This window comes from Apis cerana, linkage group LG11 (assembly GCF_029169275.1).
Source record: "Apis cerana isolate GH-2021 linkage group LG11, AcerK_1.0, whole genome shotgun sequence".
In the NCBI taxonomy this organism is placed as follows: domain Eukaryota; kingdom Metazoa; phylum Arthropoda; class Insecta; order Hymenoptera; family Apidae; genus Apis; species Apis cerana.
The window spans coordinates 4522812-4549542 of record NC_083862.1 but is presented as its reverse complement, the minus strand read 5'-3'; the positions used below and the strand labels follow the sequence as shown (position 1 = coordinate 4549542).

The 26731-nt window shown below is 19.5% G+C and overlaps 1 long non-coding RNA gene across 1 annotated transcript in view; it reads left to right on the top strand.

The window, feature by feature from the left end:
• The window catches only part of LOC108001262 (uncharacterized), a 59572-nt gene that overhangs the window by 12302 nt on the left and 20539 nt on the right, over positions 1-26731 (top strand). The window lies entirely within an intron of this gene.

Here is a 26731-nt window from a genome sequence, read left to right as displayed (position 1 = left end):
CTTCCAGTCATAATTTAAAAAAAAAAAAATAATTAATTTAGAATAAATTATAAATTTAAATTGACAAATTTTTTTAAATTAATTTATTAATTAAATAAATGTGAATCAATTAATTAAATATTCAATATGATATGATGGCTAATTACAAGTTGTAAAATAAGAAAAGATTATATTTTTGGAATTATTGATAACAGGACGATAAACAGAACAAATAAAAAATTTCTACATAAAAAAATAAAACCATGTGCGAATCATTTAAAATCTTACAATTGCTAATATATTATTTATAACTATTATGTTGCAAAGTTTGTAAAGATAATATGAATTTGAATTTATATTGTGCTTTTTTTTTTTTAGATAACATTACGATGTTAAATTTTTTAAATTTTTATTTTTTTTTATTTTTTTACTAAATAGCAAATGGCAATGGCGATATCAAATTTCTATATCTTATCAAGAAGAAATCCAATAAAATTGTATTCAAAATTGACTTTAAAATAAATATCTAACTATTGATTATTTATGTGCCTTCGAAACTTTTGGAATTTTCTTCTAAAGTACTATCATCAATAATTATATCGATTATTATTTTTTTTTTTGCTATTTTTTGATTGCTATCTTTGAAATAATAATTTATTTTTTATTTCTAGAGAATTTAATTTAAAATTTTTATCAATTATTAATCTTATATATATACATATTTTATATATATATACATATAAATAATTTAAAGGTTATCTAGATATTTTATATAATCTAGATAATTTATATAATATTTAAATGATATAAGATTATTATTATTTATACCAAAACAATTTTCTTAATATAAAATTTTCAATTGAAAATGTTTGAAAATTTTTTTTATAGAAAATCTTATATTTTCTAATAATATAATTTCGGACTAAAAAATTTTCAACATTTTTCGCATTTTTAATAAAATTTAATAATCTTATTTAATAATAATTTTTATTAATTACTAAATTCAATTATTTTTATTAAATAATAAAGTACGCATATTAATAATTTGTGTTTCTTTTTTTTACTTTGATTAAAGCATATAAGATTTTCAATATGTTCTTTATGTAATCTTTTATTTATATTTATTTAAATAATTGCAAAACTATAATTTTATTTTTGGAAAATTGCATTGGAGAATTCTTATATAAGTGCATTATAATTAAAAAAAATTGTAAACTGATTATATACAAAGAAGCATATTCTTATAATGTACTTTATATATTAAATAATCATTTTAGCACAAAAAATTTTAATAATGTATTTTAATATTTTTGTAAATAATAGGATATAATAGTATATGAATGATTAATAATGAATTAGCAGCTCTATGCGAATAATTAATATAGTTGAATAATGAGATTTATATTTCTACACTTGCAAAAGTTACGTTTTTGAAGCAATTATATTTAATGTATAAATTTTTATATTTAATCAATATAAAAATTTAAAATACAAATATTTCTGCATTTTATAATTTATGTGTTATAGTTGTATTTGAATAATATTAATATTTTCTTTTAGATAGGAGATTAATTATCTTTATTCATTATTTTTATGAGATAAAAAACTTAGAATATTGATACGATTTCGTAAAAAATATTTATATTCTCATTTTATTATTTCAAAAAAATTTATTCAAGAAATAAATGTTATTTCTTTAAATGAAGTTTTCTATCTTTTGTAAATCAATAATGTTTCAAGTTCTAATATCAAAGTATTCTTCTTTTTATGTAGATATTTTAGAAATAATTTCATTGCAGAATCGGAACCATTTCTCAAAAATCAATTATATTTTGAAAAAATAAATTATTTGACAATATGAATTTTTGAAAGCAATTTATTGTATATTTGATGATCGTTGATCTTATAATGTATATAATAATGATTGAAAAATATGTTATATTTTTTTGGTGATTATTTATCTTTAAAAATTAATGTGTATATGAATGCTAATAAAATAAATTGTGTTTGTGACTTTTATCAAAATAATCTGTCAATAAAGAAAGTGCTAGCATTTTTAATATTCTGCTTAATCTATCCTTGCATTTTTTTGCACATTACGTTTAAATAAAGAAGAAATCCAATGATAAGTACTAACCTCTTGACTTCTATTCTTGATTTTATGAAATTTTTATGCATATAATTTTTAATTGTATTTATAAGACGAGTTTATTGTCAATCTAATAAATTATCAGCAGGATATTTCAAGTACAAAGTTTATCTGTAACTTTAACTATTGAGTTTCGAAAATAAAAACTGCATGATCAGCCTAATTGAAATTATTTATTCGAAATTCAAACAAGTAAAAACTTTAAAAATATGTTTTTCTAAAAATTAGAATGTATTAAACTAATGTATTAATATATTAATTCACGATACTCATAACATAATTTTTAATAAGTATAATAAAATGATCATCTCTAATTTTAAATGAAATATTAAATTATTATCTAATTATCTGATTTAGCAAATCGATATTTGAATATCGTAAAATTTTGCTGTTTTAATTTTAACATTTTAATTTTTAAATAATTTTTTTTGAAATAAATTTTTGTAAATAATAAATTTAATAGATTTTAATTTACATAACTGAAAATGATAAAAATTTTATTTTTTAAAATATTACATATTATACGTTAAAATATGCTATAATATTATACAATATTATATAATATTTATATACGTTATATTACATTATATTTCACTGAAATTCAAAAATAATCATTTGTGTATTTAAAAAATATATTTATTTTTTATTAAGGAGTTCCATAAGTAATATTTATTGTCATATACTTATTTGAACATTCTCATTCTAGTTAATACAAATTTAAAATAGTTATGAATCGTTAACTAAGTTTTATCGAATACATGTGTATATGAACATTTTTTATTGTATTAATATCTAAAATTCAATATTCAATATATCAATATTCTTCAAAATGTATCATATTTTTATAAATATTTTATATATATAGTATGTCCCAAAAATGTATTTATTGGATCAAATATCCGTTAACTATAGATTTCTGAAATAATTTTGAGCAAAATTTTGCAAAAGCTTTTGCTACAACTTTATTAAACAAATTATTAAAAAAATATAAAAAATTTTTACAAATTATTATAAAAAACAAAACGGATAGCCTAGTCTCGCTGTGATGACAGCGTGATGGATTACGTGCTATCGATAAACAAACCCAAACAACACATATCGAAGAAAGAATGTTAAATATAATAAATATTTTTTTTTGAATAAAAAATTATATTGAATTACATTATGAATAATGAATAAACTATAATATTTATATACATTTTCTTTGATATACTAGATTTATTTTAGACAAAATACAAGAGTGCTAAAAATAAATGCAAAATAAATCTGAATTAATCAAATAAACAAAAACTTAATCAAATAATGGATACATATACAGATGCAATTGAAAGTTATGTTCGATTAAGCACAAGATGATTTCTTGTAAAAAAATAAAAAAAATATAAATTTTTTTTAAAGTTTAATTTTAAAATAATTTTAAAAAATTCAAGTTGTAATATTTGCTTTATTTATTTATTTATTATATTTTTTATTTTTCTGCAATAAAGATGCATTATTTGCAAATATTATTGTGTTCAATGGATGTTTGATTTTCTATTATATTTTTTTATTTACAAATTTCTATATTTTAATTAATTTATAATTATTTGCATTTTTTTTATTTTTTCTTTTATTCTTTGTGTTATTATAAAGAGATAAAATATTTGAAACATATAATTGTTCCATTTCATATCCAAAAAATGACTTCATTTAATCAATATCTTTGATACAATGATAACCGATATTATCATTTCTAATACCATAATTTATATTAATCATCATATTCCATATTGTGATAACATTCATAACATTATATGTCATATATTATATAAGTAAATTATCACAATATTTCATAAAAAAAATCTTTGTTGCAATTATAATTTGTATTAAATTTTATTGTATATTTAATTTTTTTCATTTTTGAGGTTGATGGATATTCTGTAAGTAATATATATTCATAAATAAATATAAATATAAGAAGATTCATTTTTTAAATAAAATATCTTTTAATTCTTTGATCTAATATTTTTGTGCAGTGCAAATTTGAAATATTAAGTAAACTTTATCGGACATACATATATACATATATACATATGTGAACATTTTTTATCATTTTGATTTCTAAAATTTAATAAAATCAAAAATTCTACATAAACACTTGTATAATTGATTTGTATAATTGAATATATATACGTAATCTTTAATATAAAAAAAATTGCAATTAAAGTATTATTATATTATTTATAATAAATTAAAGTAAAAATTGATATATTTTATTATTACTAAATGGTAGATAAAGTAAAATAGATTGGTAGATAAAGTAAATGAAGTAATTAAAATAAATAATTAATAGATAAATATTGTTAGAGCATATATTTACTACGTTAATATATATATTGACAGTCATAGAGGAACAAGGCAGTTATATCGAAAATACTGATATAATAGAGTTCTTTCTGAAACAAAACGGTTTATTTTTTGCTTTCTGTGTAAAATATCGAATTCTAAATAGTAATAAAATAAAACTAATAATAAAGAGCCAATTTCCAGAAATAAGACTGTTTTTTTTTAAAATTAATAGTGAATTATCGAAACTCCATTAAAGAATAATTTGTAAAATAGCGATAACTTTGAAATAATCATTAGAATTATTTAAAAACAATACAAAATCTAATAAAAAAAGCAGATTAATAGAAGGCAGATGTTGAGAAAAATAGAATTTTATTCATAGAAAAATCATCTTAAAAAGCGATTTCAAGGATTGCTAATAATTAATAGTATATTTCGATTAATGTATGATAAAAACAGATGGCCGCCGCTTAAGTATTATAAATGGAAATAATATAAATGATAAAAAATTTTCATTTAAATCTAGACAAATAGTCATTTCCATTAATATTTTATTTTCAATCCTTCTTTATCTACGCAGTTAGAAAATAATATTAGTTCTATATTTCTTGCATATGTAGGAAAACCGTTTCATTTTAATTTTTTCAAAGAATTTCAAATATAATTTGAATTTATTAAATTATTATGTAAACAAATGATAATAATCTAATGATAGTAATCTAAGTTACAGTTTTGATTGCTTCATTAAATGAATCGGCATGCAGTTTTCTTTTTGCTAATTTTTTATAGATTATTTGAAACTAATTCATTATAGAATTTCATGCAAAATATCTTTCGAATTATTACTCCGAATGAAGTATTATAAGATTGTCTAAGATTGAAAGGGTGACACAAGTGGCTTTTAAATGCGAAATAAATTGGTTGTCTCTCAATTTATCAAGGAAAGAATTAGGAAATTCTTGCGTTGTAGCTGATTTGTATTTTCGAAAAGAATCTTAGAGATGGAAATCATCTCTACAAATACAAATTCATTGAAAACATCGATTTTAAAGTTTTAAATGTAATAAATTTAATAGACCAAAACTAAAGAAAAATTATCAAAGCAAAAAAAAGATTTGAAGAGACAAAATAAATCTGAGACTTATTGAATCTGGAAAACACAAATACAGTGAACAAAAAAAAACTCACAAAAAGAAGTCAATGTAGAGAAAGAAATTCTCATTTCAATTCATATTACCTGAATATCTACCTATTTTATTGGGGAAATAAAAAATCTAATTATTGAAAACTCATTATTGAATTGTGAGCGGATTATATTCTGAAAATAAATAGTGCAGCAATCAAGAATTGAAAATATTTTCTCAATATCCGAAAAAAAATCATTAGGATTAATGTAACTTTTTTTAAAAATAAAAAAAATTTTTAGAAAAGAAGAAGATACTAATTTTTCTGTTAATCATCATAAACAAAGATTGCATTTTAGGAATTAATTTTTTTTAAAAACACAAATATTGATTAGATTATTTTTCGATTATAAAAATGTTCATTTACGGAAGAAAATCTTTGAAAAAGAAAGAATAATTCAAGAAAGAACATAAAAAGAGAGAAAACGAAAATTAAATAAAAAAAGAATCTCTGATTATTTATAAGAATAAGCATTGTTCAGAAAAATTAATAAAACAATTTAACAAAAAGTTAAATTTTCGAAATTACTTCATGATTTCGTAAGATATTTTCGTAAAAAATTTAGAAGAGATTATTAAAATGAATGAAAAAGATGAAAAGAAAATCATTTTTTGTGAAAAAACTGATTTATGAAAATTCAAGTCGTAATTTAATCTATGCAACAGCTATCTATTATTTTCTGTTCGAAACATCTGATTTTGTTTCAGTAAATCTTGTATAAAAAATTTATTAAATTACCTAGTTTATTTAAATGATATGATAATTTTTGAAAAAAATATTCAGAAGAAGAAATAATAAATTGCAACTAAAAGAAATAATAATTTGCAATTAAACAGAAAAACTTTTTTGACGAGAAATTAAATATTTAAAATAAATTGCAAAAATCAGAATGAAAATATATTGATAAATTTAAAGCAATTCAGGAATTAACAATTAAAGATAAAGTTTTCACAATCTCCTATTTTATCTATATAAAAGATATTGAATTATTTTAAAAAATACTGAATTTATTCTAAATATGTATGCGTCAAACTTTACGATTAGAGGGATATTATATCAGAAACACGAAGAACAAGAAAAAATTATTTAAAGATTGGAAAAAATTATTATATATGTCATTTATAATGAATTGCTAATAGTAGTGAAGTTGTTAGAATATTTTTACTATTTATCATAATCTTTATAAATGAAAATTCTGAAAATAAATACAATAATTGATATCTTTCAAAAATCTGGTAAAATAAATATTTAATGAATAAAATAGGTATAACATTTTGATTTCAAGAGAAAAAACTAATGTTGATTTTCAAAACTGTATATTGATAAATTTCAAGAATTAGAAAAAAAGAAAAAATTCAAAAAAAAAAAAAGAAAATATTTTCCTATTTTGTTTTGATCTGTGAAAATTATAAACTTTCATATTTAGATATCTAGAAGATAATTCAATTATAAGATAAAAAAATTGAGTTCACTCTGAAAAATAAAAAAAAAATTAAGCTGATAGAGTGCAATTTTTGTTTGTTATGAGATACAATCTTTGAATGAAAAATTAAAATTTTTCATAATTTTCAATATTTTTAATTTTTATTAAAATCTGAATGAAATTTAGAAAATATGGTAAGATAACTAGCTTGATAGAGTAGTTATAACAATATAAATTTAAGAATCAGCGAAAAAAAAAATAATGTCGGCGAATTTATTTAACAAAATAAAGTATATTTTATATATCAATTTAAATTCAATTTAAAAAAGATATTAAAAACTTTTTTAATATTATGAATCTTGCTTTTATAAATTTTTCGAAAATGTATTTTTATAAAGTTAAGAATAATAGCTTTTGTTCTCTAGTAGATCTATTATTTGAGAATATGATGTTAAGATCAAGATTTTCTATCGTTAAATTCACAATAGTGAATAAAATATTATTTTTATAAATTCATTTCAGAAGTCTCTATAAATGGAAATATTATTCATGACATAAAATTATATCACTTTTTGCAAATAGAATTGTTAAATATGAAAAAAAATAAACTTAGATCAAAAAGAAAAAAATTTTACTTTTATAAACTCATTTTAAAGATCATTTATATTGTGTGTTAGCTAATATTCGAATATAAATTTGTAAACACGTTTATTTACATCGATAATATGCATTAGATTTCTATAAATTCAATATAATTCTAGAAATTCTAGTAATTCTAGTAATATAAAATGGATCGTCCGAATTTACATAAAATGGGTGTATTATGAAGACGTAGTTTATTCTTGATTCATTTTTTTGTTCATTCTCAATATAGATTGACAATATTTAAGTTCATTATGCTCATTATATCTTAATTTAAAAATCAAAAATAGATAAATGTTTTCTCCAATTAAATATTATCCTTTGAAATAGATTTTTTTACAAAAATTAATGGAATGAGAAAAAGCATCTTGAAAGTGAAAGAAGTTATGTTTTTGATTCATAATTCTCTATTATCTAAGGTCCTGATAAATAGATTTACGATGAATCGTTTCTGTTTGCTATATGTTGTTAATTTAAATCTTTTTAAGAAAAATACAAAATATCATATGCATTCTAAATTTAGTTAACTTATTCAGATCATTTTCATCATAAATAATAAAATTTATCTATATATTTAAATACATACTTAAATATAATAATTTATAATAAATTTTTTATAATATATAAAAAAAATTATAAGACATTTTAATGGTTTCAAAAGAGGAATAGTTTAGAAAAAGATTTTTTTTGTCAGATTATTTTTTCTTGGTTTTTTTCAAAGCCATTGATATTTTTTATATAAAAAATATGTATTTATTGCATCTTAGTATCTTAGTAGACGAAAAATATATATAAATTTGTCTCAATTATGATTTAAAAATAATATTATTTTAAACATTTAATAATAAATAAAAAGTTCAAATTATTTTCATCACATTATTTGTTTTCAAAATCATTTAAAGATTATTTAAAGATTATTATTTTAAATTTTGATAATAATTTTTTCTTAAAAAAAACGTCTACAGATATATCAATGTTGGGAATCATGGTATAATTGTTTTCTTTGTACGTTTTCTTTTTTTTGATAATCTAATTTGCTTTTCATTTGTTTTTTTTTATTAGGGAATAAGTTGAATTTGTTTAAAATAAAGAAAATATACAATGTAAAGAATATATTTAATAAAAAAAATAATGTTATATAGATATACAACATTATAAACTATATTATATTATAAACTATGTAGTATAGATGTGAGTTGTGCCAATGCCTTTGCTTTTGTCTACTCTGAGGTCATTATGTTGTATCACTCGATGGTTCAAAAAAAGGAAAAAACAGAATGATCGCGCCCAATAACATCCAATTCATACACAAATATACAAGATATGAAATTTAAACAATAATTAATTTAGGATTTGAAATTTTAGGAAAAATCAATAACTGATAGGAAGAAAATGTTCGAGATATAATTTAACATCCCTATAATTGATACAAAATTCTATATTTAGTTCTTGCTATAGGATACGAAAAAGGAAAAAGAAGAAGAAAAAAAGAACAATCAAAATTGAAAAACAATTTAGTTTTTAAAGAATTTAGTAATTTTACTTTTGATGAATTAAATATACTATAGAATTATCTAAAAATTATAAATGCTAAATCTATATTAAAAATAGATTTTTTCTGTAACATAAGAAAATTTTCAGGAATAACTTCTATAATTTTTGATAAATGAAAATTGATAATAGAGGAAATTGATTCTAACAAAGGATTTTAATATCTGCTTAAAAAGAAAAATGATTTGAATGGAGAACAGTGATTTTAACAAATAATAATTTTATATATTAATAATTTTAACAAATTTAATTTATTTCTCTATATAATTTTAAATTCTTTGCTTATATAAAATAATTGAATCTCCAATTTAAATTTAATATTTTCTTCTTTTAGTTTTGCTGACAAATTAAAATTTTTTAACATAACTTATTTATTATTTTTAACATAACTTATACTCTAAATTTTCATGTTAAATTTCTGTTCATTCTTAAAGTTCTTGACTCAATATATGATAAACAAAATAAAGTTACATAAAAACTAAGCATTGTAATTTCATTTACGTAATTTCAATAAATTCCTTTAAATTATATTTCTTCAATTATTTATCAATCTTGTATTTTTTTTTTATTTAAAACAATTTTTCATTTTAAAATATATTAAAAGTCAAGAAAACTTAATTTAATATATTTTTAATATTTATGTAAATTTAAAAATAAAATATTTATTATTTAGAATAAAATATTTTAAAGTTAAGAGGGTGAAAAAAAATATATTATTTTTTCAGACTTAAATACTTTATTTTATATATGTAATATGTCTTTTACATCCATAATAGATAAATGAAATTTAATTCTTGTTTTAAATGTTCAATATCTATTTCTATTTAATAGCAATAAATATATTATAATTTATTTTTTGGATTAATAAATAAATACTTGAAGTAACGAAATTTAATTATATACGAACATTCATGAACATGACATTTGAAATCATATATTGAACAATTATAATATAATAGATAAAATAATATATCTTCACAAATTCAAAAACTTCTAAGTACCGTTTTTTTCCACTTATGTGAACTTTCTAGAAATACATGAAATAAAAAATTTTTTGCCCCAGAATTTTATTTAATTTCAAAATGTCAGGAAGTATATAAATTATAGTTTTTTTTTTTAATTTGAATTTGAATCAAATTTTTAAATTATGTTACAGAAGTATATATACTTTAGATTAAAAAACTCTAGAAGTTTATATTATTATTATTATTATTTAACGATTAGTGATTAATTTAATGGTTAATTTAATAATAAATTTAATAATAATAAATAAAAATTTTAAAAGTTTATATTATTATTATTATTATTTGGTGATTATTGATTAATTTAATGGTTAATTTAATAATAAATTTAGTGATTATACTATTCCTTCTACGAACTATATAATGACAACCGAAAAAAAAATATAAATATAAACAGCTGTCTATAACATATAGTATTTATATTATTGAAACATTGCAAGATGTTTCGCTAAAACATTTAATATATGAAGTTGCAATTGATATTCCTACATAAAAAAATGCAATACAATTATATGTAAAAATAAATTATTTTATTACTTATAAAAAATTTATATTGTCAGAATTGAACAATAAATTATATTTGTAATTTATATAAGAATCAGTAGTATTAATAACATTTTAATAGACAAAATATTACAAGAAAAAGCGATAGAAATAAAATTAAAAATTAGGACAGCCTATCAATTCATATATAGAAATGGATCTCAAAAACATTTCAAAAAGTGCTACATGCTTTTTTCAAACGAATCATAAAAGAATCATGAAGAAATGCATATTATAAAGTAATCAAATGTTTTGACATTTTTAAAATATTTGAAGAAAAATAACATTAATTTGAATAATGTTTATCTGGATGAAATAAGATTAATGTAGAAGAATTTAGCTTCGAAAAATTTCGATTTTTTCTACAGTTAAAAAAATAAATGAAAATAAAAAAATAATCAAAAAATAATTTCTAGAGCATAACGAAATACATGAATGAATCAAAATATTTTTAAAGATTAGCTCAAAAAATTTATTTAAATTTTCAATCAAGGAAAAACAATTAAAGATTACTGTAATTGAAAAAATAATTTTTATAGACAAAGTTACGTTTTACTGATCGAAATATTAATAGATAAAGATTTTTATTTTTTATATTTTTCGTATAAATATAATATCGATACAAGTTATGAAAGAAAACATAATAGCGAAGTTTTAATTATATTTTTGACATAAGTTAATAAAAAAAGTTTTAAAATATTCCAGAGGATTAATTGAATTTTATAAAAAATATAATAGATTGTATTAATTTCCTAAATATATGTTGACTAAAATATAATTGGAAGAAAAGATTACAATATCTTAGAAACGTTTTCTGAGAAATAAATTAATTTCAAAAACGCAATACAATACGAAAAAATAGAGTACGAAGAAATGGAACAGAAAGGAAATGTATTCTTTAGAAGTCTCTTTTATTGCACAAATGTTTCAAATTAGCGAAGAAAAAGTTACAAAATAATGGATAACATTATATAATATTGAAGAAAATGGATTTTCATTTGAAAAAAAAAAGTAGAACAAAAAATGAATAATGAACTAAAAAAAAAAAAAAAAAGAGAATATCAATTCATTGTCAATTTGAAAAAGAAAACGTCTTAAAAATTCTAAACTTTGTCGTTGCATGGTCAAAGCATCTGACCTAGAAATTTATATATAAAAATTTATATAAAAATGTTTAAATTTAGTAATTATGAATATTTTTATATATTTATTTTATTTATCAATAAAATTAATTCGATTTATTCATTTGTTTTGATTCATTTTAATTGAAAGAAACAATTCAATGGTATAATCTTCAAATAAAATAAAAATTATTGTAAAAATTTTTATTATTATATATTATTACATATTTATTTTTTTTATTCGCATCTTTCTTGATAAATTTCAACAGTCATTGTTCAATGCAGCATATTTTCTCTTCTAATATGCAGCATCTTGCTTTCTCTTATAATATATATATTTTGCTTTCATAAAATATATTCAAGTTAATTCCTAAAATAAAACATTATGTGAAAATTTTATTATTAGCTTAGAGACATTCAACCAGCATTGTTATAATTATATTATTATAATATTTATTTAATTACAATTATATTTTATATGATTTGCTTTCACAATTATACAAATTTGTTTATGTGATAAGATTGATAAAGATTGATAAAGATCATAAAAATTGATAAATTGAAAACAGAAATCATGCGATTCGAGAAAAAAAAATTGAGCTAACCAAAAGCGAGATTCATAAACAGCATTATCGCAAAAAATTTTTCTTTTGACGGAATAATATTAATATCACAATTTAATTGTTTGCTATTATTTACAAAATACAAACTTTGTTTTTATTTTGTTTTTTGTTTTTATTTCGTTATTTTACAATGTTATTTGATTAAATTCTACAGTATTACTTTTTTTTAATGGTGATATTTAAAAAATTATCAAAATTATTATAAATTTTTAATTCGTATTCAATTGTTAGTTGTTTTCTCGATGTAATTTATATTTTCGATATTCTTGCTGATTAGTATATCATTTTTTACATATAAAATTAATAATATTGAATCCTTCCTTTAAGATAATCTTAAAGAATGTCTTCAAATAATCTTAAACAATTTTGAAAAAATTCAATCATATTTTTTTTTTCAAGAAATTATGAAACATTGATTTCACTTTGTTTAAATTTGATATCTTTTTTAATCTACGTATTTGGTTTGAATTTTTAAAGTCTTCTTATTTATATAGCTCTTTTTCTAAGTATCTGCACTTTTGATATTGAATTTTACTATATGATAATCTTTCTACTCAATGATAGTAATTATAGTAATTTCTACTCAATGATAGTAATTATAGTAATGATAGTAATTTAAAGACATTTGAACTTAGCAGTGAATTAAATTTCCTATTGAACTCTTTTTTGCATTTTCTCTATTTGCATTTTCTTGCCATCAATCGATCCTTTGTATCTTCCATCTTTTATTTTAAAGATCGATTTTATACTTTACGGAAAGGTCTTCAATCAAAAAAATTTTAAAAATTATAAAAATTTGAAAATATATATGTAATACTTATGTAAGTATGCATTATGCACTTTTTTTTATTGTCCGAAATCACTTTAAGAGGAAAATCAAAGCCATCCTCAAAGCCAAAATGTGGCTTTACATTAATTTTACACAATAATTTTTCGACTTTACGAAATACAAAAAAAATTTTCAGATAAAAATTTCTTTTCATGAGGATTTTTGTCTGGTAAAATATTTATTAATTATATATGCAAACATTTATTAATTAAGAAATGTAAACAAAAAAATTAATTTTTTAAAATTTATTTTTCAATTACAGTCTATTCAAATTCAAATATTTTGATCAAATAGTCTGAATAACTTATGCAATAGTATAAAAAAATAAAAAAAATAACAATTTTTTGTTTTTAATAAATATGGATTTTTTGCTTTGTCAGCTGAATTTTCAAAAATAAAAAAATTTGTATTATATATTTCTATCTTTTATTAAACATTAAATCAACATACCATGAAATGATGAAAATAGGTAAAATAAAAAAAATAAATATATATTATAAATAAAAAAAAATTTTTACTTTTAATATAATTATTAAATTTCTTTATTCTTTTATGTATTATATATTATCGCAAGAATAAAAATTTCGTTTTAATGGATTATATATATGCATATATTATATATTATTTTTAATAATCGAATTCCTTTCGTTTTATTTCTATATTAATAATTCATTTTTATTTTTCTATTATACATGTTTCTTGTACATGTTCTTTATTATTTCTTCATTATGAAGTTATTTGATATTTAGAATCATTTCTATACTTAATCTGATTAGTTTCTTCATATTAAATAATTTCATATATACTAGTTTTTAATAATTTATATTATTATTTCTGATTAGCAGTACTTCTATTTGTTTTGATTTTATTATCTATTGTAAATACATCCTTTTTTGCGTATTTTTCAAAACCATTTTCTTTGCTTTTCAATTGACTTTAGTTTCAGTAAATTTTACTTCAATGTTATTCTATGTAATGTCATTTATGGAAATTAAGTTTTTAGTTCCGAAATTATTAAACTATCTTTTAATGTATACTTTCTATTTAAATTTTAATTTGAGCTTATAATTGATATAAATCTTTTTGTGTGTTTGTATTATTTCGACAAATAATAAAATTGAAATTGTTAATCATGTGATTCCATACATTTCCAATTCACCCTTCATTGTGTGTCATATGTTAAAAAAACATATTTTACTTACTTTGTATTAATCTTTGTATTATATTTCTGTGCTTCACTTGAAAAAAAATCTTCTTTAATAATAGAAAAATGTCTCTGAATTTTAGACTATTTTTGAATTATTGAACATTTTACAATTTTCTGTTATATAATTATTTTTATAACATTCCATTACTTTTATAACATCTCTTTAGATTCTTATAACATATATATCTCATAATAATAACTTTTTAGGCTTTAGTATCTTTTAATTTTCAATGCGTCTTTTCTTTCTTCATCATTTTTCTTCTTTAATAGCTTTATTTTGTAGATATTCAAAGATTTAAATATTATTTTTGTCTGAAATTCGTATAATTAGAAATTTAATTCATTAGCTTTTTAATTTATATATTATGTTCAATTTTCGCGTTAGTTATTTTTTTTTGTTTTATTTTTATGATTTTAAAATAAAATTTATTGGATAAAATCCAATAAATTTTTTGAATAGATTTTACTAATAATTTTTTTATATTCTTTATTTTCATTAAAATTATAAATGTTAAAATTATAAATTATTTTCAAACAGATCTTATTTATTATAAAATACAATATTTTGATTTTTATAATATTCATATTAGAATATTTTTCTGGTTAATATATGTATAATTCTAATAATTAATTAATTGAGATACCGCTAAATATCAGATTTATAATTTATATTATATTTTTTTTCTTGGCTCATACATATGATATATATTATCGACTATTTATAATTATTATTATTTGATTATTTGACATTACTAAACGGTATATATTGATCTATTTGTTTACAGTGAGTAATTTAATAATTATATTAATTTTATCCTTAATTTTCTAGAAATTGTTCATGTGATTTTCAAAAAAGAAAACGAGATAAATTTAAAATAAATAAATATAACAAATTTATCTATAACATATATTCTATATTATATGAATTTGTGTTACATTGTAAAAAAAGTTTAAATCTTATCCACTATAATATATATATATATTATTATCTACTATAATATATAAAATGATAGTGACAAAATACTTTCAAAATACTGTTTTATGTTGCACTAATGAAATTTGTGTCTAATAATATATAATGGATAGCAACTTTTATATAAATCATTTTAATTATATAATACAAATATAATTATAATAAATATAATATAAACAAATATATGGATATGGAAATACGTATTTATAAAAGATGTAAAATAAATATTAAATTAATAAAATATAATATTAATGTAAAGAGCCTTATTCGATAAGATTATTAGTAACTTTTTTAACTAATTTTTTTATCGTCTGCTAAGAGATCGGTAAATGATGGATATAACATAATATAAAAGATTAATAAAATTTTTTTTTTCTTCTTGTTTTTCATAATCTTTTTCAAAATCTTGTTTTTCATAAGTTTTTCATAAGTAAAATAAAAAAATTCTATTGTGGAAAATATTTTAAAATAATATATTTATATATTTTAATAGATAAATTATTTAAAGTATTAACAATTACAATTCTTCAAATATTTAAAGATAGAATTAAAAAGTTAGATAGAATTTATAGTCTACGATTTTTTGGTCCTTCAAATTCGTCATGAAATAAAATTTAATATGTTTTATTTGTTATTAAATTTATATATTGCTTTGACAACTATGATTATTTCTATAAATAATTATTTTTTTTGAATATTTTTTTTTTCTTTAAAATCTTCCAATAAATGATGCATAATTCTTATTTCCTCTGTTTAATCAACTGTTATAGATTATTTATTAAATTGATTCAAAATTTTAATATTTTTTAATGATATCTGGCTTTTTGTTTATTATCTGATACAATAATGTTTCAATTATTGATATTTTCTAGCATTAATGATCTAGCTTTATTCTATTTATATTTCACTTAATTGTTTACATAATTCGTTCAATAATATATTAGAAATCTTTACATTAAATTTCCATAGAATTTTTTTTATATATTCTTCCTATTTATTTTTTATACAAAAAAAATTCTGTAGAAAAAAAATTTGTAGCATGCGTAAGTTCGATGCACTTTTTTATATATGTTGATATAAAATGATATAAGTTCATTTTGTATTATGAAAATTATGAAGAAAATATGAATAAATATATATATATATATATATATATATATATATTTATTTGTTTTACAACAAAAATAAGATGAATCTAAAAGATGATCTTAGCATTCAATTATTTATAAATTATTTGTCACAATTTGTTCCATACAAAGAAATATATATTCTGATAATGGTACAAATTTTGTTGATACGTATACATAATTAACATAATAAGATGAAAATAATGAGCATATCAAAAATTATTAGCGCTTATAAAATAGAATGAGATTTAATTTCCATCTTAATTTAAAATTCAATTTATTTAGAAAAACACACTCTAATAAACTTTTTCTTTTTTACTAAAGATATTCATAAATAGAAAGTTTTTGTTGAAAGTTAACTAATAGATTATATCTTCTTCTAAAAAACCAAAAAGAAAATGAAAAGAATAAAAAGCTTTTATGCAAATCAAAAAAAATACTGAAAATCGATGTCACTTAATATTATTTTTCGAATTTTACTTTTTATTCAATTAGTTTTATAATTCGTTTTTATGATTTTTTTGTAAATTCTCACGTTTTGGAATAAAAAATATTAATTAGCATTCAGTTTTTATCTTTGTTGTAAGTGATGTCAAATTAATTTTCAAGAAATATTGGTTTGATACAATTGATATTGTTAATACTAATTATTTTAATCTAATCAATTTAATTTTAATTGTTAGAGCCATCATTAAATTCATTCGTCACTATAACCATATTGACTTTAACAAATGATTTAATTTAATATTCCAACAATACATTGTTTTATTTAATATAAAAGACAATTATACATATTATACATATGTATAATTATACATATAATTATATATATACTTTTATTAGCACTTTCTGATTCGAAAAATTAATAAAATTTATAAAATGCTTTTCGTTGTAGATGACAATAATAATGATGCATTGAAAAATCAATTTATTATTGTAAAATTCTATTATTGCTTTTTGAATATACTATTTATAGTAATCATTAAAAAAATGTTCAAAAATTTCAATATAATTAAGTATCTCCATGATATTCGATGGAGGATGAATCTTAAACAGTTAATCATTTTCTCAAGTTTATATTACAATATTACAATATTAAAACAAGAGTTTTATTCGTTTCATTGAGTATGGCATATTTTCCAATAAAAAAATTCTGATAGAAAAAAACTTGAAAAAAATTTAATATAATTATATATAAATTAAATTAAATTAAATTATATAAATTATCATTAAACTTGAGTTAAGCTATCATTAATGAAAAACAATTTCATTAAATATTATTATAACAAAATCCAAACTGGCTTTTCTTAAAAAGCGACTATGGAATTATGTGGCTGTTTTTTAATATTATCCAATTCAAATTCTTTCTTTTTTAAATAAATAAAAAATTATCTATAACAATTTATATACATACAATAATTATATACATGAAAAATCAACTAGTAAAATACTTTGCAAATATCTCATTCATTGCTGGTTCATCCCAAAATATATTCTAAAAACAATTTTAAGTTATTGCAATAATTTTTAGACAACTTACATTAAACATTGTTTTAAGTATAAAAATTAAATACATTAATAATGTGAATACTAATCTCTACCATTCTATTACCATATTTCTATACCACCTATTTCATATTTGGAATAAAAGTTCCAATATTTAAATAATTTGGAAAATATAAGCTATATAACCCAAAGAATCTAAAGCTTGTAAATAATACTTTATAAATTATCATATCACATCAAATTATTATATTTATTATATCAGATTATTAATTCCCATTAATTATAAGAAAGAATTTTGTTCACATTATTCGGGTTAATATTCTAGATTAAATTTCCTCATTTGATATTCTGCGAAAATGCATTCGAAATCATCTATGCAGCACCTATCATACATTATCTTTTGAAATATTGACTAAAAAAGTTTATGCAATGATGCAAGCATTGGCCCGGCATACAAAAGTGTAACACGTTTGTAATTTATTAAATCAATAAGTGAATATTTATTTGGTTATTACGGATCTTCGCGCATACGGAATAGAAATTTGATAAATTACCTGATCAAATTCTCGTTATTTATGAATGAATTTAATGATGCCAATGAATTCGATTTATTCATTGTAATAATTACTTTGCCAGTAATTCGTCATAAGTGAATTTACATTACGATAAGTGATTATCAATCGAAGATGCTATGCCGTGAAATTAAATTATCATCAAATCAAATTAGATTATCATCCAATTTTACATATTTCTATTGACTAATTTTTGTCAATCACTGGATTTCTTCAATCTTATTCGTCATAAACATTTTTTAATGCATAGCTTCGCGTATTTACATAATTGTGATGATAGAATCAAATCAATAATCAAATAATAATCAGAACGAATCTTTCACTATACTGATTAATTTAATCAATAATATTATTTTATATGATTTAAATTGTGAAAAAATTGTCTTTAAAGAACTCACTTTTGATTTAAAATATAATAAATATACTATTTAGTTATCTGATTAGATTAAGTATCGCATATATGTTCGTTTTGATATATCAAAGAAACCATGAATTTTCAAATACGCGATTCAAAATACATGATAAATAATATATAATGAGGAATGCTTAACTTCTTCATTTTGCTTGCCATGTTTCGAAAATAGATTCATTTCTCATGCAGATTTCGTAAGACTGATTCGTCTCAAATTTAACTATCATAGTTCTTGCATAAGTATTTTTTTTCTGATAATTATAAATCCGATCTTATTAGCTGATTTATAAATATGAAATTTTGGGCTAACTCGAACAATATTACTTATTTAGTAGTACAAAAATTCATCACTAGACAAATTAAAAAATAAAAAATGTTCTTATCTGAGATTTATAACGCGATTCTTCTATCCGTGTTTATTATTATTTGACTAAATTGTGTGAATCATTTTCGTTTTATTATATAATTATTATCTGAATCAAGATAATTACGAGTTCTTATTTTAATTTCTTAGTTTCGGAAAAGTTTAGCAGAAAACAACTATATCAAATCATCGACAAAAAATTATTTATGATTTAATTTGATCTGAAAATTCTTATATACAATTTAGTTTTATTTGTTTTATCACTAACATGGAATAGGATTAATTGCAACCAAAACAATATTTTATATATTTATATTATATTATATATTTAGTTCAAAAATCTTTATTGATTGATGTGAGATGCTATAAAATACGCTAAAAACTTTTATCTGATAAATGAATAAAAATTTAACGATATATACATATATATATATGTATATATAATTTTCAAAGTCCGCTGAGAGAATGTATTTATGTTTCTGGAAAAAAATTAGAATTGAAAGAAAATACACGAGTTCTACTAATCAGCTGTTATTTAAAGATAATTCGAATAATAAGCTGATTATCAAATATAATCTTTAATAAATAAACATTTTATTTCTGTTTTAAAATTGTTAATTCTGAAATCAATTATTAGCAATATTCGTCTCTTTATGATATTAATCGCTTTATTCAATCCTGAAGCTTGTCGCTATTGAGATCCCAATTTTTTGACAAAAATCTCCCGAAACTAAATGGACTCGAAATTCGGAATCTAATAATACATAATATTTTATATATTGTTTATCCTATATATAAATCACTGCTGTGGATAATACCATATATTCCACAGATTTACTTGCTATATTCGTAGCATACAAAAATAAACTTTCATTTACGACCGCGCTCGATTTATTTAATGACGATGAATTTATCAAGATATGCAATATGAAGAATATTATAATTCCTTATTTATTGAACATATTTATGTGCATATTGTAAAATTTTATAATTTATTGATAGATAAAGCATCGATCAGTTTTCTGTACAATCTATGTTTTTTATGCTTATACTTATTTAAAGTATTGTATCTATATAATGTATGATTATCCTAGAGATATCCATTCAGACTTTATGATATACTGTCTGTTTTGTTTTGTCTGTCTTTATAATCTGCGATTATAGTTGTGATCAATTGATGAATATTACTCTTATTGACTTCCGAAGTTTTCGACATTTCTTCAATAAAATCTATGAACTTAAAATTTTTTTTTAATATATTTAAATATATGTAATACTTTCGGATATCGTTATAATCTTTATTCTCTATATGTGATATTATATAATTTTTGAATAAATAACGAAATAATTATAAAGTTTTATGTTTCATATTATTCTCCTAGAATCTTTAAATAAATTTGATGCGTTATCGATAAAATTTTACAATTCGATTTTTGATTTTTTATGAATGAGCGATAAATTTAAAAATCTAAAATTTATAAGATATTTATAAGATGCTTACGTAATATCATCGGATTTTGCTATCAATTTTGTAATATTTTTTAAACCAATGTGTAATTGTTCTCCGAGATATTTAATGTCTTTGGAACGGAATTCTTTATAATCGATTTTAAATAATAATATTTTTGCATACCACATAATTTTTCCTTTTGACATACTAAAGACTTAATTATATCCTGGAATTATAGCCATTCACTTAATTTTCTGTCAAAGATCGATAGATAGATTATCAGTAATTTAACACTCATTATCAATTATCGAAGTAGAGATAGAATTTATTAGTGAGCACGAAGTTTTTTTCTGAAGAATTTGTAATCTTTAATTGCATTTTTATTTCTCTAATTATTTCAAAGTGTGTAATAAAATTTCAAATATTTCACATTCTATTTCATCTTCATCAGTAGAGAATGAAAGATGGATCGTGGATGGATAAAAGTTCGACAAAGTCATAATTTACAAAAAATAAATAGGTATATTTTCTAACAGATGTTTCATCATTTATGATTTGATTAATTCTTGGATTCAGTATTGTTTTAAATTGTGACAAAGTAACTGATCTTTTAATCACCAAATTTTGTTAAAGAGTAAAAAATGAAAATTATAAATAATGAAAGTCGAAATCTTAACAATATATATGGATAAGATCATCTTGTATTATAAATTCGATAAATTATGCATTAATGATATTTTGGAAATAATTTTTGCTTTTTGGAATTAATCTCTTGCCTTACGATTTAAGTTTCAATAGCGCGTGCCAACAATAATATCGATCAGCCAGTTCGAAGTTGTAAATTGCATATGTCTTTGATATGTAAATGTATGTATAAGGTACAATAATTTTATTTTACAAGATGTTTAATAAATAATTACAACCAAGTGGTCATGAACAAGAAAGATTTATTATCTTGAATAAAAAAGTAACACAAAAAGTAACACAAAGTAACATTTTTATTACAATTTCATAATACAATTAAATAAATACATATTTTAAATTATTAACGTCTTGATAAAATTTTAATAATCTTCGATAGTGTGATATTTTTTAAAATATATTGGTACATATTTTGCACTCTCATATTATTTCGCTATGTTTTTTACGTTTTGTACAAACCTTACCTGCTTTTGCTGGCTTTTATTTCGATAATTGAATTTATATATTTGGAAAAATTTATTGAATAAAATATAGGAGTTAAATAATATCACAAATAAAAGAAAATTTTTCGGTATCCTTCCATATATTTTCTCATCACGGGAAACACGCTAACATTTGATCTTATCCAATCATTCTCTTATTATACTCACAGATACATTTTGGTTTCGAATTACAATTGAATCGATTTTTGTTTAGTTCAGACATTTCAGCTGTTTCGAATTATAAAGACAGAATATAAACGTCTCGTTTATTTCAATGCCAATATGCAATTGTAGCTTCTTATTCTATATTTACTACTTTTTAATTTTATTTTATAAAAATCTTTTGGCATATTACTTCTATTCGAGCGTACTGTTCCAGCAATATCAGTTTTATTATTAATTAAAGTTTTAAACAATTTTGACAACACTTTCAGATGTTCTATTATTAGAATTTATTTTATCACTACCATACATTTTAAAATCATAGCAGTAACTCGATTTTAATTCGTATAATTTATAAAATTTTATACCAAATCTCGATAGATTAAATTATTTATAGGATAAGTCATTTATATTTCATCAATGATTCATCGATAGCAATGTCTTCTTGCATTGTATATATTTCTTTAAATCTTTGATTCAAAAAATTTATTATAAGTTTTATTTTATATTTTATATAATTTATTTATATTGTTACTCGAATTGTTATTTGCAAAATGCAAAAATCTTTTGAGCATTGTTTTTCTGAAATTGGAGTTTTTAACTGTTTTCTTAGACCAATTCATTTGAATTGTTGGTTTCTTAACTTCAATTATTATTATACATAATGCAAAATATATTTTGATTTCATCATAGTTTACATAGTTTAGAAAACCTAATTTCGTTTTTAGTCTTTTATTTTTATTTGTTTATTTGGTTTGCATATCGATCGTCTCCGTGACAATATTTTCCTAAAATATATTATATAATATATATTATAAAATATATATATTAAAAAAATTTAATTTTTTTTAATTTTCATTAGCTGACATAAAGTTGTCATTTTTATGCCAAGAATCTCTGTATAATTCCAAATTTTTAGTTCATTAGCTTCTTCTTTTCAAATACATAGATTTGATTGTTGATTATTACTATGTCTTCATCGTCAGTATCATCTTCTATATCCAAATACTTACAATGTTTCGTAGAGGAAATATCATTATTGTTAGTATACTATCATACATCATATATTTAAAATATCTATCAAATTACTTTTTGCGATGTTAGCAAAATTTTCACATTCATTAACAATATTTATTATTCTTTTTTTACGATATTTTTAAGAGTATCTTTCTAATATTTTTCAAAAAAATATATTTTCATATCCGAATTTCCAAGAAAATTAGTAAATGTTTATCACGTGTCCGATCGTTATATTATATTTCTTACACGTATTTATATTTGGTCCAATCGTCGTATCATATTTCTCACATTTGTTTATATTTATTCTAATTGACATATGTTTGTCACATGATATTGTAGGATAAGCAATTAAACGAATAATTGTGATGCTATTATTTATTTTTATATCATGCTATTATTTATTTTTGTATCATGTTATTATTTATTTTATATATCACAACATGCGGCAAATGCTAATAAATCCAATCGTCATTCATTTTCTATATGAAAGCGATATATTGATCTTCGAGATATAGTTGTCCAGTTTGCATTTCAAATTACAGAATTTTTGCAATGTTTGCATCTTTGAATTATTTATTTTTGAATTGCTTGATTGAATTTTTGAATATATTCCATACTATTTAATATTTATATTTGTCTATTTTATAGAATGAAAATATTGTTCAATTATATAATTTATCATAATGAATGTTTGCAATACATTAGATTTTTTAAATTTTATCATTTAATTATATAATTGTTCATTAATATTTTGTTTATTAATATGTAGCAGATAGCCTATTAGTATATTTTCAAGAATCGAAGAGAATCAAAATTATCATTCATAATTCAGTCAAGTTATATCTTGTGGCATATGAATTAGATAATTTTATTCTAATAATTCTAATAAATTCTAATAATTCAATATACAAAAAATCTCAAAAAAGATCTATTCTGATGATTTTTGAAGATCGAGTTAAAATTAGAGTTTACTAATTTAATATTTGATATAATTGATGTTGAAGAAATATTATGATATATATTATTATGATATATATATATATTATTAAAAATATATATGGAAGTTATATTATTGAAAAGTATATATGGAATATTCATAAAATTTTTGACAATACATATATGACATGCAATAAATATTAATATAGAAGAACTAATATATTTTAATATAATTTGAATGAATGTTTGATAATGTGATTCTTGCGAAAATTTTCCAATTTTTCAAATACAAGAAATTCATAAGCATAAAAAATAATCCTAATTTCGTGATAAAATGAGACTGATTCCTGCAATATCTGTCAATATCCTGCAATCTTGTCGAAAATTTGATTTTTTATGTATATAATTACATATAGATAATCGTATTGTTAGTAATGGTTATTTATAAAATATATATTTGTGTCGCTCCAAAATAAACTTCTTCTTGAATAATATTTGTGGAATTAAATAATTGTTAATAGATATCATTGTTTTAAAAGATATTATATTTAAAAAAATTAATATTTTCATTGAATATAATATTTTTTTGAGTATTTACAGTATATTCCACGAATGTAATTCATATTTTATAATTTGAAAATATTTAAAACATGCCTGAAGTAACTCAATTTTTAAAATATTGCGAATTTTAAAAATTTTCAATAATTTAAAATTCTAATTTTCTGTGATTGATTCTGTGACATTGATCTCATAATCTAAATTACATATTGCATATTTTATGTGGAAATATGATATACATATGCATATATGCATTGATTTATTTCGATTCGATACAATTTATTTTCTGCTGAAATGGAATCACATTTCTATCTAAGTATTTGTCCAATGCTTTCCAAGAATATAGTTTATTAAAAATGAAGTAATTGCGTTCTAATTCACATATTGCTAATTTTTCTATCATTAAATAAACCATGAATAATATCATCTCAATAAATTGTTTCTTTTAATGAAAATTTTTAATAAATTTATTTAAAAATTTATTGATAGATTATTTAATAACAGAAAATTATAAATAAAAATCTTCTACATAAAAAATGTTTTTTTTTAAATTTATTTTTTCTTAGATTTCATAAAAAATTTTAATCAATAATTTTAATAATTTAAAAAATAGCATAAAAAACATTTTTTTTTATTACAGAAGAAACTAGCTTTATTCTATTGCTGTATTTTTTACAAAATCTAGAAAAAAAAATTTCTGAATCTTAGGATACAGAATTTTTTAATTTTGATTTTTATAGATGTATACAATAATTTTTGTTTTAGCTATGGAATATTCATATAATGTTTTCTATGTTATATCTAAAAAGTTGAGCAAGGTCTTGTTTTATGAATAGTTAATAAATATATTTATCTAATCAATATATTAAACAATTTTGAAGAAAATATTAATCATTTAATGTATATCAAGTTTCCACAAAAATTTATATGAAAATTTTTTTATCATAATAATATACAATTTAATTTATGTACACAGAATGTTATTAAATTATAATACAATTTCTTATTCATAATCAATTTTCATTAATAAAATATTATGATATAATTTTTTATTTATGCATGGTATAAAAATATATATATAAAATATATATCGATAGATATCAAATAACTTTAATAATCTCTAAGATTGTTTACAGCAAGATTTCATATATCTTATCTTATTTTATATGCGATAATTACGATATGCATGGTAAAACAAATTTCTATATTTTAAATATTTTTTTGAATAATTTCGATTACAATGAAAGATAATCCATATATTTTCAAAAATATATTATAATCAAATTGCTTGCTACAATTCTATATAAATACATTATTTATTTCGTGAGAAAATAAAAATTCGATAATTATATTAAAAATAAAAAATTATAATAAAGATCACTTAATAATATTGATAGTTCAGTAAAAATCGAATGTTTTTTATAGAACCTAAAATTCAAATTTTGTTGCTGTTCGAAGATCTAACAATATGTTGATATTATAATTACTTATTTTAAAAAAATAATTGGGATTGTTTTAAAAAGCGATTATTTTTTAATTTTTAATTCTTAGTGTTATAATTTTACTTTTTTCTTTTAATAGATCATTATTTATCGTATCATTATTTTGCACTGTTTTATTTTGCGCTTCTAAATTTATGGTCACTTTGTTTGACTTTCTTTATTTTCAAAATGTCTATCGCAATAATAGAATCATTAAATTTTCTATGAATATATGTATGAATATTCCAATTTTTGGAAATAAATCTTTTTTTATGATGAACTGCAATTGTTTTCTATTATAAAATGCGAACCTCACAATATTTAATTATACTAAATTTCTTATTTATTAACATGTTTTTTTTTAAATTCAGCCTGATTTATAGA